Consider the following 14,647-nt stretch of genomic DNA (forward strand, 5'->3'; position numbering starts at 1 on the left):
CAGGGCTTTTCTCTTTGGACCGAAGGAGTACGAGAGGTGCCCTGATAGAGGAGTACAAGATGATAAGAGGCACAGGTAGAGTGGACAGCCAGAAACTTTTCCCAGAGCCGAAATGGCTAATACAAGGGGGCTTTAAAGTGTTTAAAGGAAAGTATAAGGGGGATGTCAGAGGTAATTTCTTTACACAGAGTGGTATGTGCATAGAATGCCCTGCCAAGGGCGGTGGTAAAGGGAATATATCAGGGGCATTTAAGAAACTTAAACAGGCACATGGATGACAGAAAAATAGAGGGCGATGTGGGAGGAAAGGGTTAGATTGATCTTAGACTAAGTTAAAAAGTCAGCACAACATTATGGGCCAAAGGGCCTGTACTGTGCTATTATGTTCTACGTCCTATGTAACACACAGAAAATGCTGGAGCAGCTCAGCAAGTCAAGTGGTAACTTTTTGGGCCGAGACCATTCATCAAGACTGTAAACAAAGGGGGCAGAGGCCAGAATAGGAAGGTGGGGGGAAGGGAAGGAGTACAAGCTGGCAGGTGATAGGTGAGACCTAGTTAGAGGGAGGATGTATGTGTGAGGGGTGGGTGGGGGGTTGTAATCTCAGGGGAAAACTATGCTTATAAAGGCACAGCTAGAATCTGCCCCCTTCCTTTCCAGTCCTGACGAAGGGCACTGTTCCCTCTCAGCTGTGTGACTGCATGGTTGTGCAGTAACTAAAAAGCTCCCATGCACATAGCTTTTGTTGCTGCGCAGCTGGAATTTTCTTTTATATAACGTTAATATAATTTTACAATTATGTTAATAAAAGTTTGACATTGTGCTAATATAATTTTGAAATCTATGTTAATATAATTGTGAGATACCCTGTAACTAATTATGCATTAATGAATATAATCCATAAATTTTCTAAGTAATAAACATACCACAACCTTTACTCTGAAACATTTTAGAGCTTCAACATATTCACATTGTCAGTGTTTCAAGTTACAACACTGTTACAAATTGGAATGGAAGTTGGTGGCTGATTGTTAATAAACTGCTGGCCTGCTGCATGCAACGTGAAAGATTTTCTCTGTTGTACTGTATTTCAATATACCCTTCAATTAGTAGATAAAATCAAAAGTATGTGATTTTTAAATTTTTCATTCTAAATATTCATAGTACGCACATTACAAAAAAAAAACAAATTTAAAGTGCCACACAGTTTTCAGGCCGTGTAAAAACTTCCTGTTCAGAGCAATAGTTGGTCCGTGCAGCTGTTAAAAAAAATTAGGGGTAATGTTGATGAACGATCTCAGCCCGAAACATCAACGGTTACTCCCCTCCATAGATGCTGCCTGACTAGCTGAGTTCCTCCAGCATTTTCAGTTTGTTGCATATAATTTCTATATAAAATATGCAAGTATAATATATAAATCCTGCAATTGTTAATCCTTGTGAAAAATTAAAACAATTTTGAATATTTGTTATAATTATTTTTTAATATCAGGGCTGGTATTATTAATTTCAGTGCATTGAATACAGCTCTGAATATTTATCTTATAATTGTTTTTGAATGTCACGAGTGGGTTAAGTAATGTGCTGCTGTTGTAGAATTGGCTGTGAAGCTGCCTCTCGAGCAGTCATGGTGATAATTAGCTGTTGAATCACTGGGAATAAGCAGCAGGGAAAGAGGGCACAACTTCCTCATGTTTACAGAGGCAGAAAGATCCGCTGCAGGATGGGAGGAGAACGAGGGACAGATGAAAGACAAATGGGCAGCACGAGTGGCATAGGGAACATTGGCAGAAGGAAATGATGAAAGGAAGCAGGGGGAAAAATAAATAGAGAGGCAGAAGAGAGAGTGGATTTTACACAAAGATTGGCTGGTGCGCATGAGAGTGTGCAGACGTGTGTGTGGAGAGTGAGATGCGCATGAGTGTGCACACAAACACAGACACACACATACACACACACAGACACACACCACACACACACACAGACACACACCCCACACACACACACACACACACACACAGTCTGCACGAGGCGTCCACCAAACAAGAAATAGTCCACCTTGACACATTTCAAATCATAGTTGGGGACTTCAATCAGGCTTGCTTGAAGAAAACCCTGCCCGGCTACCATCCACATATAACCTGCAGCACTAGAGGCCCCAACATACTCGACGACTGCTTTACTGCGATTAGGAATGCCTATTATTCCGCGCCTAGATATCATTTCAGGGAATCTGATCACTTGGCTGTCCTCTCCTACCTGCACACAGGCAGAGGCTAAAGAGCAAGGCGCTAGAGATAATGACAATAAAGAGGTGGTTGTGTAAAGCAGAGGAGCATTTATGGGATTGCTTCAAGTCGGTGGACTGGGCTAATTCAAGGGCTCATCTGTGGATCTGAATGAATATACCACGGTTGTCAGGGACTTTATAAAGATAGTCATAGACGACTGTGTCCCCACAAAATCATTCAGAGGCTTCCCCAGCCATAAGCCCTGGATGAACCATGAGATCGCAATCTGCTGAGCGTCAGATCAGAGGCATACAAGTCTGGAGACCAAGTAAGATAGAAGAGGTCCAGTACGATCTCCGGAAAGCCATCCCACGGATGAAATGGCAATTCCAGACTAAACGAGTCAGTGAAGGATGCTCAGCAGCTGTGGCAGTGTTCAAATGTGAAATCAAGTGAGATAGGCGACAACAGGGCTTCACTTCCAGATGAGCTCAGTGCGTTGTATGCTCACTTTGACTGTCAAAACAAGGAGGAATCTTCACAACCTCCCACAGCCATCGCTGACCCTGTGATTTCCGTTTCAGGCTGACGTGAGAGCATCCTTCACAAGGGTGAAGGAAAGCTTCCAGCCCAGATGGACTAGTTGGCTGAGTACTAAAGATCTGTGCTGATCAACCAGCTGGAGTGTTCACCAATATCTTTAACCTCTTGCTTTGGCAGTCTGAAGTACCCACCTGCTTCAAACAGGCCTCAATTATACCCGTGCCTAAGAAGAATGCGGTAATCTGCTTCAGGGACTATCTTCCCCTGTAATAAAGTGTTTTGAGAGGTTGGAGGTGAAACAAATTAACTCCTGACATAGATTCTCTCCAATATGCCTACTGGCACAACAGATCCACAGCAGGTGCTTCACTCAACCCTGGAACATCTGAACAGCAAAGGTGCCTACATCAGGATGCTCGTTATCGACTGCAGCTTGACATTCAATATTATCATCCTCTGAAAACTAATGAATAAGCTTCAAGACCTTGGCCTCAATACCTCCTTCTGCAACTGGATCCTCGATTTCCTCACTTACAGACCCCAGTCAGTTCAGATTGGTAAAGGCATCTCCTCCACAATCTCCATCAGCACGGGTGCACCACAAGACTCTGAGCCTAGCCCCACGTTCTGCTTGCTTTACATTTATGACTGTGCAGCTAAGCACAGCTCCTATGACATTTTAAAGTTTGCTGATGACACCACTGTTGGCTGAATCAAAGGTGGTGATGAATCAGGATATAGGAGGGATCTGGTAGAGGGATGCCACAACAACAACCTCTCACTCAATGTCAGCAAGACCAGGAGCTAATTATTGACATCAGAAGGAGGAAGCTAGATCCAAGAGCCAGTCCTCATCGGAGAATCAGCCACTTTAAATTCCTCGGTGTTACCATTTCAGATAACCTGTCCTGGAACCAGCCCACAAGTGCAATTGCAAAGAAAGCATGGCAGCACCTCTTCTTCCTCAGAGGTTTGCAAAGATTCACCATGACATCTAAAACTTTGACAAGCTTCTATGGATGTGTGGTGAAGAGTAGGATGGTGGTTAGCATTATGATATTACAACGCTGGCAACCAGGGTTCAATTCCACCACCGTCTGTAAGGATTTTAAACGTCCTTCTCATGACTGAGTGGGTCTCCCTCAGGTGCTCTGGTTTCCTCCCACAATCCAAAGACGTGCAATTATTTATGTTAATTGGTCACATGAATGTCATTGGGCGGTGTGGGCTTGTTTGGCCGGAAGAGCCTGTTACGATGCTGTATCTCTAAATAAAAAAAATGTGTACATGTGTGCATATGCCACTGTATCCGTGCGTGTGTGAAATCCACTGTGTGAGCGTGTGCATGCATAACTCAATGGTGTCCATTTCTGACACCCACTGTACCTGTACAGGCACACATACATGTGTACGTGTTCATTTGACCCAAGGAGCTGGTGGAGTAGGTAACTTGGTAAAGTGGTTTATTATTGTCATGTGTAGGGTGACACAGTAGTGTAGTGGTTAGCACAATCCCTTATAGTAGCAGCGACACGGGTTCAATTCCCGCTGCTGCCTGTGAGGAACTCATATGTTCTCCCCATGACCGCGTGGGTTTCCTTCGGGTGCTCTGGTTTCCTCCCACAAGTCAAAGACTTACCAGTTAGTAGATTAATTGTTCATTGCAAATTGTCCTGTGATTAGGCTAGGGTTAAATTGGGAGTTGTTGGACAGCACGGCGTGGAGGGCCGGAAGGGCCTATTCTACACTGTAACTCAGTAAATAAATAAGAAGTACCAAGGAACAGTGTGTGCGTATCTGGTTCTTCACTGTGCACACATCTGCGTGCGCGCGTGTGTGTGTGTGGACACCTGCAGTTCACTGTATCTGTGTCTGCAGTGGGCAAGGATAATGCCTTCAACGGCAGTCAGAAATGGCTTCTTCCCCTCCACCCCCAGCCCCGTGGAAGAATTTGATTAGAGAATACCATCAGCTCAACGTCAAGTGCTAGTGCACCTGTCGCCACCATTGGCTACACCTGTAATAGCCCTCCCACCACTGAGCACATCTACATGGAGCATTGTCACAGGGAAGTAGCATCCATCATCGGGGACCCCCACTACCCAGGCCATGCTCTCTTCTCACTGCTGCCATCAGGAAGAAGGTACAGGAGCCTCAGGACTAACACCACCTGGTTCAGGAACACTTATTACTCCCCAACCATCAGGCTCCTGAACCAGAGGGGATAACTTTACTCAACTTCACTTGCCCCATCACTGAAATGTTCCCACAACTTATAGACTCACTTTCAAGGACTCTTCATCTCATGTTCTTGATATTTGTTGCTTAGTTATTTATATTACTGTTGTATTTTTATTTATTTGCTGCTCAAACTGATAAAACCTGAGGTGCAGGCATATCCAAGCACACTCATTTCTCAATGGTTAGGAACTTAACATATCTACTCTATTGGCGTTTAGTACTGTGGCTTTTAGAGATTTACGCAGATATTACTGTTATGCTATTGTGTAGTGACTTTGGGATGATACCAGTTGTTTACTATTGGGACTGTTCATGTCCAAAAGTCTTTCAATTTCCTCTTTTAATTCAGCGTATTTCTGGTATTTTTCCCTTATTGATTTCTGTAAGTAATGTGTGTTTGGAATGGCTATATCTATTAGGTAAGTTGTTCTTGCCTGTTTACCCTGTATTATTATATCTGGATGGTTATTATGAATTATCCTATCCATAATAATGGATCGGTCGTAATATAATCTGTGGTACTCTGACTCTAAAACTGGTTCAGGCTTCTGTTTATAGTAAGGTATGGTGTCTTTTATGAGCTTGTATTTTAAAGCAAGATTTTGTTGAATGATGTTTGCCGCTTGATTGTGCCTGTGTAAGTCATCAGATTGAGTTAAACTGCTGCAGGATCCTGTAATGTGTTCGATTGTTTCTGGTTTCTCTTGGCATTTTCTGCATTTATTGTCTTGAACTTGTTGGTCTTTTATTATGTATTGTTGATAATTTTTTTTGTGTTAAACAGCTGGTCCTGTATTGCCACAAGGAAACCGTCTGTTTATTATTATTAATTTTATTGTAAAAAGTTTTTTTCTCAGCTCAAGCTGGTAATACCTGAGGTACGGGTATAACCAAGCAGACTCATTTGTCAATTGCTAGGAACTCATAGACTATTCTAGTGGTGTTTACTTTTGTGGCTTTCTAGAGATTTACATAAATATTACTGTGTAGCCCTAATTGTTTAATGCTATTATGTAGTGCCTTTGGGATGATACCAATTGTAGATCTGACAATCAGGCCAATGCATTCCTTGTTCATGTTCCAAAGTCTTTCAATTTCCTCTTTTAATTCAGCATATTTCTGGTATTTTTCACTTAATGATTTCTGTAAGTTGTATATGTTTTGGATGGCTATATCTGTTAAATAAGTTGTTCTTTATTATTATTATTTCTTTCTCTTTGTATTTGCACAGTATGTTGTCTTTTGCACACTTGCATGCCCAGTGAGTGCGGGCTTTCAATGATTTTGTTTCGGTTATTGGGTTTATTGAGTTGCCCGTAAGAAAATGAATCTCAGGGTTGTATATGGAGACATATATGAACGTTAATAACAAATTTACTTTGAACTTTTAAACTTTGAACTTGTAAAAATAATCTTTGAGAACATTACCAGGAAGGGTTTAGACAGACTAGCACTTTATTTCTGAGAATGTAGGAGACTGAGGGAAGAACTTACAGAAAACTATGAGGGACATATCTATCGTTTCCCCAGGGAAAGGGAGTCGTGAACTAGAAGGAGCAGGTTTGAAGCATGAAGGAAAAGAATTAAAATGGACCTGAGAGGTATCTTATTCACGCATGTATGGAGCAAGAGGAAGTGGTTGAGGCAGGTTCAGAATCAGAATCAAGTGTATTATCACTTACATATGTCATGAAACTTGTTTTGTGGTGGGAGAACAATGTAGTACACAAAATATTACAACAGGTTGCAATAACAAAGTAAATAAATAGTGCAAAAAGAGATCAAAATAGTGAGGTTGTGTTCATGGACCATTCAGTAATCTGATGGTGAAGGGAATGGGGCTGTTCCTAAAGAGTTGAGTGTGCTTCTTCAGGCTCTTGTACCTTCTCGCTGATAATAGGAATGAGAAGAGAGCATGTCCTGGATGCTGAGGGTCCTTCATGATGATTCCAACCTTTGAAAGTGTCCTTAATGGTGGGGAGGCTTGTGTCTATGATCAGGAGGAGGTACCAGAGCCTTAGATCCCATATCACCAGGTTCAAGAGCAGTTAATACCCTTCAGTCATCAGGCTGCTAGACCGGAGTGGATAACTTCATTCACCCTAACAATGAACTGATTATTAAACACACTCAATGTCAACAACTCTACAAGTCATGTCCTCAGTGTTATTCATTCAGTTGATTCATTTATTTATCAATCTATCTGTCTATCTATTTGTATATGCACAATTTCTCCATCTTTGTGTGTAGTTTTTCATTGATTTCATTGTACTTATTTGCTTTACTGTGAATGCCTGCAAGAAAATGAATCTCAGGGTAGTATTTGGAGACATAAACATACTTTAATAACAAATTTACTTTGAACATTGAGCTTTCAACATAATGGAGCTGGCTGTGAGCGTACAACCATTTGCTGCCTCTCTACCCTGTGCATTGGAGCCTTTGTAGCAGATGGTGATGCAACTCAGTCAGAGTGTGCTCCATGGTACATCTGTAGAAATGTGCTCGAGTCTTTGGTGACATACCACATCTCCTCAAACTCCTCACAAAGTATAGCTGCTGGCGTGCCTCATTCGTGATTGCCTCGATATGTTGGGCTTAGGATATATCATGGGATCCAGCATAGGTTAGTAACACTTGTGACGGGATCCTGAATTATCCTTATGAACTTTGTTTTTAAAAAGAGAGAGAGAGAGAGTTGCTCAATACAAGCACCTTGTTATTAAGAGAGAGAGAGAGGCGAAGACTGCTCACAGTTTGTTTGGAATTTCTGCAAGGGCACTGGCAGCTTCTGTGTTCCTACAGAGAGAGAAGGGAGGAGCTGCTTGATGGACAGCTGGTGTTCAACACAACAGTACTTAAACCAGAGTAATTGCTTGTTTCACGGAGGACACACAGGCGCACAAGGGTATGGTGAAGTTACCACTATCCTGTGCAGGTGCCCACGAGTGTGGGACTGAGGATCGATTCTGAGGGGTCGATCTGTGATTATTAGTGCGTGAAAGAGCGACCCTGTGAAGTCTACCAGTGTGTCTAACCTTTGCCTGGGTTGGTAGACTATCACTTGAAGATGGTGCTCTTAAGTTGGTCAAGTTTGGCTAACTTGGAAGTTTCGGAGGACAACAGTAAGATTGACAGCATCAGCTCACCCGAAAAACTAAACACCTCTCTCTCTCCACCACTACTCAACTAAATACCACGAACTGAACTGAACTTTCCCATCACCGTAAGACTGTATCCAGTTACCCCTAGGCTTGAAAAAGCTTGGTTTTTATATTTGGTATTGCTTTGCACTGCTGTAACTATATGTCATAGTTATGTGGTTCTGTCAGTGTTAGTCTTTGGTTTGTCCTGTTTTCTGTGATATCACTCTGGAGAAACATTGTATCATTTCTTAATGCATGCATGCATTTCTAAATGACAATAAAAGAGGACTGAGTGTTCTCATAATCTAATCTATATTTACACACACACACACACACACACACACATATATATATTATCGTTGCTAACCTGTTTGATATATCTGCATTTACATTACTGCATTGTGTAGTTACTCATAAATAGCATTAGTTAAAAGCAATACCAGACTCCAAAGTGTTTTCCATTTCTGCTGGTTCTTTAACCCATCACTGGGTACATGACACACTTAACAGACCTTCTTGATAAGTACATGGATAGGAAAGGTTTAGAGGGATATAGGCCAAATGCAGGCAAATGGGACTAGCTTAGATGGGAATCTTAGCCAACATGATCAAGTTAGGCTGAAGGGCCTTTTTCAATGCTGTATTACTCTGTCGCGCTATGACTCTATGGGCAAGAGGTTCATGAATGCCCAAGTGTCATAGAGTCATTGGGAGATACTGCATGGAATCAAGCTCTTTGGCCCACCGTGCTTGTGCTGAATATTAAGCAACCATTTCGAGAATATAAAAGCAAGGGTGTAGTGCTGAGTCTTTATAAGGCACTGGTGAGGCCTCACTTGGAGTACTTTGAGCAGTTTTGACCCCTTATCTAAGAAAGAACGTGCCGACATTGGAGGGGGTTCATGAAAGTGATTCCCGGATTGAAAGGCTTGTCATACGAGGAGCATTTGTGGCTTGGGGCCTCTACTCACAGGAATTCAGAAGAATGGGGGTCACCTCATTGAAACCTATCAAATGTTGAAAGGCTTTGATAGAGTAGATGTGGAGAGGATGTTTCCTGTGGTGGGAGAGTCAAAGACCAGAGGACACAGCCTCAGACTAGAGGGACGTCCTTTTACAGCAGAGATGAGGAGGAATTTCTTCAGCCAGAGAGTGGTGAATCTGTGGAATTCTTTGCCACAGACGACACTGGCTCAAGGGCTTTGGCTCGACAGGGCTTCAGTGGGAATTGGCAAGGTAAGTAGGCAAGTTGATTCCTTAGTTTTTATTTTTTCTTATTTAACTTTTGAGGGAATAGGTGGTATGTCTATAGGGCCAATGTTCTGTTCTGGGTGTCAGATGTGGGATTAACAGGAGACTCCCAGCCTCCCCGATGGTCACATCTGCACCAGGTGCATCAAAATGCAGCTCCTTAGAGACCGTGTTAGGGAACCGGAGCTGCAGCTTGATGCCCTTTGACTTTTAGGGAAAGTCAGGAGGTGACGCACAGGAGCTACAGGAGAGGTAGTCACCCTAAGGCTACAAGAGATAGATAAGTGTGTGACTGCCAGGTAAGGGAAGGGAGAACATCAGGTAGCGGAAAGCACCCCTGTGGGCATTCCCCTCAACAATAAGTTCTTCATTTTGAGTACTTTTGAGGGGGTCAAACTACTTGGGGGAAGCAACGGGGGCCGTCGCTGTGGCACCGAGTCCGACCATGTGGCTCAGAAGGGTAGGAATCTGAAGAGGATGGCAGCAGTAATAGGGGACTCTGCAGTTGGCGGGGGGGGGGCAGATGGGTGATTCTGTGGACGTGAAAAGGAAAGGTGGATGGTAGTTTGCCTCCCAAGTGCCAGGGTCTGCAACATTTCTGAACATATCCACAATATCCTGAAAAGGGAGAGTGGGCAGCTAGAAGTTATGGTACATGTTGGTACCAACGACTTAGGTAGTAAAAGGGAGGAGCTCCTGAAAACAGAATACAGTGAGTTAGGAAGGAAGTTGAGAAGCAGGACCTCAAGGGTAGCAATATCGGAATTGCTGCCTGTGTTATTGGGAGTGGTTTAAACTAATATGGCGAGGGAATGGGATCCAGGGTGATAGAGCCGAGGATGAGCCAGCAGGTTTACAAGTAGATGATGTAATATGTAACATGAATGTGTGATTAGATATAACCACAGACAGAGCAAAGAGCTGAGTTGTACCACAGAGGTAAAATTCAGAAGGGTGAAGAACGTAGGACTGAACGTGCTGTATTTAAATGCAAGTGGCATTCGGAATAAGGTGGACAAACTCGTGGTGCAATTAAAGATTGGTTGGTATGACGTTGTGGGCTTCACTGAGTCATGGCTGAAAGAAGGTCATAGTTGGGAGGTACATCAAAGAATATACTTTGTATCGAAAGGACGAGCAGGAAGGCCTAGGTAATGGTGTGGCTCTATTGGTAAGAGATGGAATTACATCTTTAGAAAGAGGTGACATCGGGTCACAGAATGTTGAATCTTTGTGGGAGGAGTTAAGAAACTGCAAGGGTGAGAAAAACTATTATAGGAATCATATATAGGCCTCCAAATAGTAGCCAAGATGTGAAGTTGGGATTGCAAAGGGAGCTGGAAAAGTGCATGTAATAAGGGTAATGTCACAATTGTAATGGGGGACTTCAATATGCAAGGGGATTGGGAAAATTAGGTTGGTGTCGGATCGCAAGAGAGGAAATTTGTTTAATGGATTTTTAGAGCAGCTTGTGCTCAAACCTGCTCGTGGAAGGGCTATCTTAGACTGTGTAATAATCCAGATCTTATTAGGGAGTTGAACGCAAAGGAACCCTTCAGAGGCAGTGATCATAATATGATTGAATTCATACTGCAATTTGGGAGGGAGAAGCATAAGTCACATGTATCAGTATCGCAGTGAAGTTAAGGGAATTACAGAGACTTGAGAGAAGAGCTTGCCCAGGTGGACTGGAGGGGGATACTGGCAGGGATGACGGCAGAGCAGAGATGGCTGAAGTTTCTGGGAATAGTTCACAAGGCGCAGGAAAGATATGTCCCACAGAAGAAGTTGTTCTCAAACAGCAGGGGTAGGCAACCGTGGCTGACAAGGGAAGTTAAGGACTGCATAAAAGCCAGGGAAAGGGCATATAATGTAGCAAAAGTGAGGGGGCAGTTGGATGATTGGAAAGTTTTTAAAATCCAACAAAAGCCAACTAAAAAGGCTATAAGAAGGGGAAAGATGAAATATGAGGGCAAACTAGCCAATAATATAAAGTAGGATACTAAAAGTTATTCAGTTATGTAAAGAATAAAAGAGAGGTGAGAGTTGATATTGGACCACTGCAAAGTGATGTTGATGAGGTAGTAATGGGAGACAAAGAAATGGCAGATGAATTTAATAAGAATTTGCTTCAGTCTTTACTGTGGAAGACACTAGCTGTATACCAGAGCTCTGTAGTGTCAAGGAGCAGGAGTGAGAAGGAATAAGTGCTACGCAAATTGAAAGGTCTTAAGGTGGATAACTCACCTGGACCAGATGGACTACATCCCAGAGCTCTGAGAGAGGTTGCTGAAGAGGTAACTGATACATTGGTTATGATCTTTCAATAATCACTTGATTCTGGCATGGTTCCGGAGAACTGGAAGTTTGCAAAAGTCACTCCACTCTTTAAGAAGAGAGGAAGACAAAAGAGAGGAAATTATAGGCCAGTGGTTGGGAAAGTGTTGGAGTCCATTATTAAGGATGAAGTTTCGCAAAACTTGGAGACTAATGATAAAGTAAGTCAAAGTCAGCATGGTTTCTGTGAAGGGAAATCGTGTCTGACAAATCTGTTGGAATTCTTCGAAGAAGTAACAAGCAGGAGAGGCAGTGGATGTCATTTAATTAGATTTTCAGAAGTCATTTGATAAGGTGCCTCAAATGAGCCTGTTTAACAAGATAAAATCCTGGCATGGATAGAGGAATGGCTGACAGGCAGAAGGTCATCATCATAGCTTGTCACACCAGACAGCCAGCCACTCTAGTGTTGTGTGGTTGATGTTGAGCAGGTCAGTGTCAGCTAACTCAAGTGAGAGTGGGCAGTTGCGCGAACGTGTTCAATGTTCTGCAGCCTTTCGCCACACTCACAGGATTTGCTGGTCTTCAAACCCCACTTCACCATATTGTCTCCCGTCCTACAAACTCCCGCTCTCGCTCTGTTGAGAGTGTACCACTTCCATCGGTCAAGCAGCGCCTCGTCTGGCAACATTTCTGTGGGGTCTTGCACTGTATTGTTTGGTGGGGTTCTGGCTTCTGTTTGTTGCCGGAGGTTAATCCTGTATGTTTGGGGGGATGTTCTGTGCGGTAGTTCCTTCACTGTAGCAAAGCTTTTCCTCGATTTTAGGTGGTTGGAAACTGGCACATGATGGTGTAGTGGGTGCCGTGGATCCGAGTTCTGTTTACCTTTTTCAATTTTTGTTGTATGTCTTCGGATCTCTGGCAGGAGGTAGAGAGTGGGAATAAAAGGGATCTTTTCTGGTTGGCTGCGGGTGACTCGTGGTGTTCCGCAGGTTTCGGTATGGGGACCACTACTTTTCACATTGTTTGTCAATGATTTAGATAATGGAATTGATGGCTTTGTGGCAAAATTTACGGATGATATGAAGATAGGTGGAGCAGTAGGTCGTGCTGAGGAAGCAATGTGATTGCAGCAGGACTTAGACAAATTGGAAGACAGGGCAAAAAAGTGGCAGATGGAATACAGTCAACACACATCAAAGTTGTTGGTGAACGCAGCAGCCCAGGCAGCATCTCTAGGAAGAGGTACAGTCGATGTTTTGGGCCGAGACCCTTCGTCCTGACAAAGGGTCTCGGCCCGAAACGTAGACTGTACCTCTTCCTAGAGATGCTGCCTGGCCTGCTGCGTTCACCAGCAACTTTGATGTGTGTTGCTTGAATTTCCAGCATCTGCAGAATTCCTCGTGTTTACGATGGAATACAGTGTTGGGAAATATACCTGTATATGAAGGCAAGTTGGTAAAAAGAACAACAGTACAGACTATTATATAAATGGGGAGAAAATTCAAACATCAGAGACATAAGGGGACTTAGAAGTGCTCATGCAAAACTCCCAGAAGGTAATTCACTGGTTGAGTCTGTGGTAAAGAAGGCAAATGCAATGTTGGCATTTATTTCAAGGGGAATAGAATATAAAAGCAAGGAGATAATGCAGCACCTTTATAAGACAGTAGTCAGACTGCACTTAAGAGTAATAGTTTTGGTCCCAATATCTCAGAAAGGATGTGCTGTTATTGGAGAGAGTTCAGAGGAGGTTCAAGAAGATGATTCTGAGAATGAAAGGGTCAACATATGAGGGGCATTTGGCAGCTTTGGGCCTATACTCACTGGAATTTAGAAGAATGTGTGGGGATCTATTTGAAACCTACTGAATGTTGACAGGACTAGATAAGGTGGATGTGGAGAGGACGTTTCCTCTGGTGCTGATATCCAGAAATAGAGCGCACAGCCTCCGAATTGAGGAGTGACCTTTTAGAACAGAAGTAAGGAAGATTTTTTTTTAACCAAAGATGGGTGAATCTGTGGAATGCTCTACCACAGACTGCGGTTGAGACCAAGTCCGTGGGTATATTTAAAGTGGAAGTTGATAGATTCCAGATTTGTAGGGGCATCAAGGGATATGGTGAGAGGGCAGGTATATGGGGTTGAATGGGATCCAGGATCAGCCATGATGAAATAGACCGGACTCGATGGGCTGAATGGCCTAATTCTGCTCCTATGTCTTATGGATTTATTGGGTGTATTTAAGGCAGAGGTTGATAGATTCTTGATTAGTCAGAGCATAAAGGGAGAAAGGAGGTGATTGGAGCGGAGAAGGAAAATGGATCAGTCATGATGAAAGGGTGGAACAGACTCGATGGGCCAAATGGCCTTATTCTGGTGCTATATCTTATGGTCTTATTTCACACTAATTCTACACTAATCCCCACATTCCCAATAACTTCACCACATTCCCTTTGTCCCGCAGATTCTACCTCTCACCGACACACTCAGAGCAATTTAGAATGGCCAATTAACCTGTGAGTTGACATGTTTATGGAGGTGTGGTTGTGATGGTGGGGAACCAGAGCACCCAGGACAAAGTTCACATAGTCACAGGAAAACCATGCAATCTCCACATTGACCAGTTTTGCTGCCAGGATTATCATTGCGCCACTCTCTAACAAATTGTGAAAGGCTAGTCCGCTCTGCACCAACCATATTCCCCACTGTGAAGTTCTCTTTGGCCACTGAAGTTGCCTGTATAGGTGGTGGCCGTTGTGTTGGTTTGTTTGTGGGTGGGCAACATCAGAGAGAGAAGCACCTTAAATTATCCAGAGCGTGTTCTGAGTTATGGTGACTGAAATTGTGGGATTGATTGATTCACTGAGGACGTAAATATAGAAAGGTGCCAGAAGAAGGCTAGCAATATCATGAAGGATCCTACTCGTTCTTTTAATGGACTGTTTGTCCCACTCC

At 43.2% G+C, this 14,647-nt stretch overlaps 1 protein-coding gene across 2 annotated transcripts in view; it reads left to right on the top strand.

Annotated features, from left to right (window-relative positions):
• adck1 (aarF domain containing kinase 1) overlaps positions 1-14,647 on the top strand; it is a 751,432-nt gene that overhangs the window by 226,807 nt on the left and 509,978 nt on the right. The gene's annotated exons all lie outside the window — the stretch shown is intronic.

The sequence above is a fragment of the Mobula hypostoma genome, chromosome 1 (genome assembly GCF_963921235.1).
Source record: "Mobula hypostoma chromosome 1, sMobHyp1.1, whole genome shotgun sequence".
NCBI lineage: Eukaryota > Metazoa > Chordata > Chondrichthyes > Myliobatiformes > Myliobatidae > Mobula > Mobula hypostoma.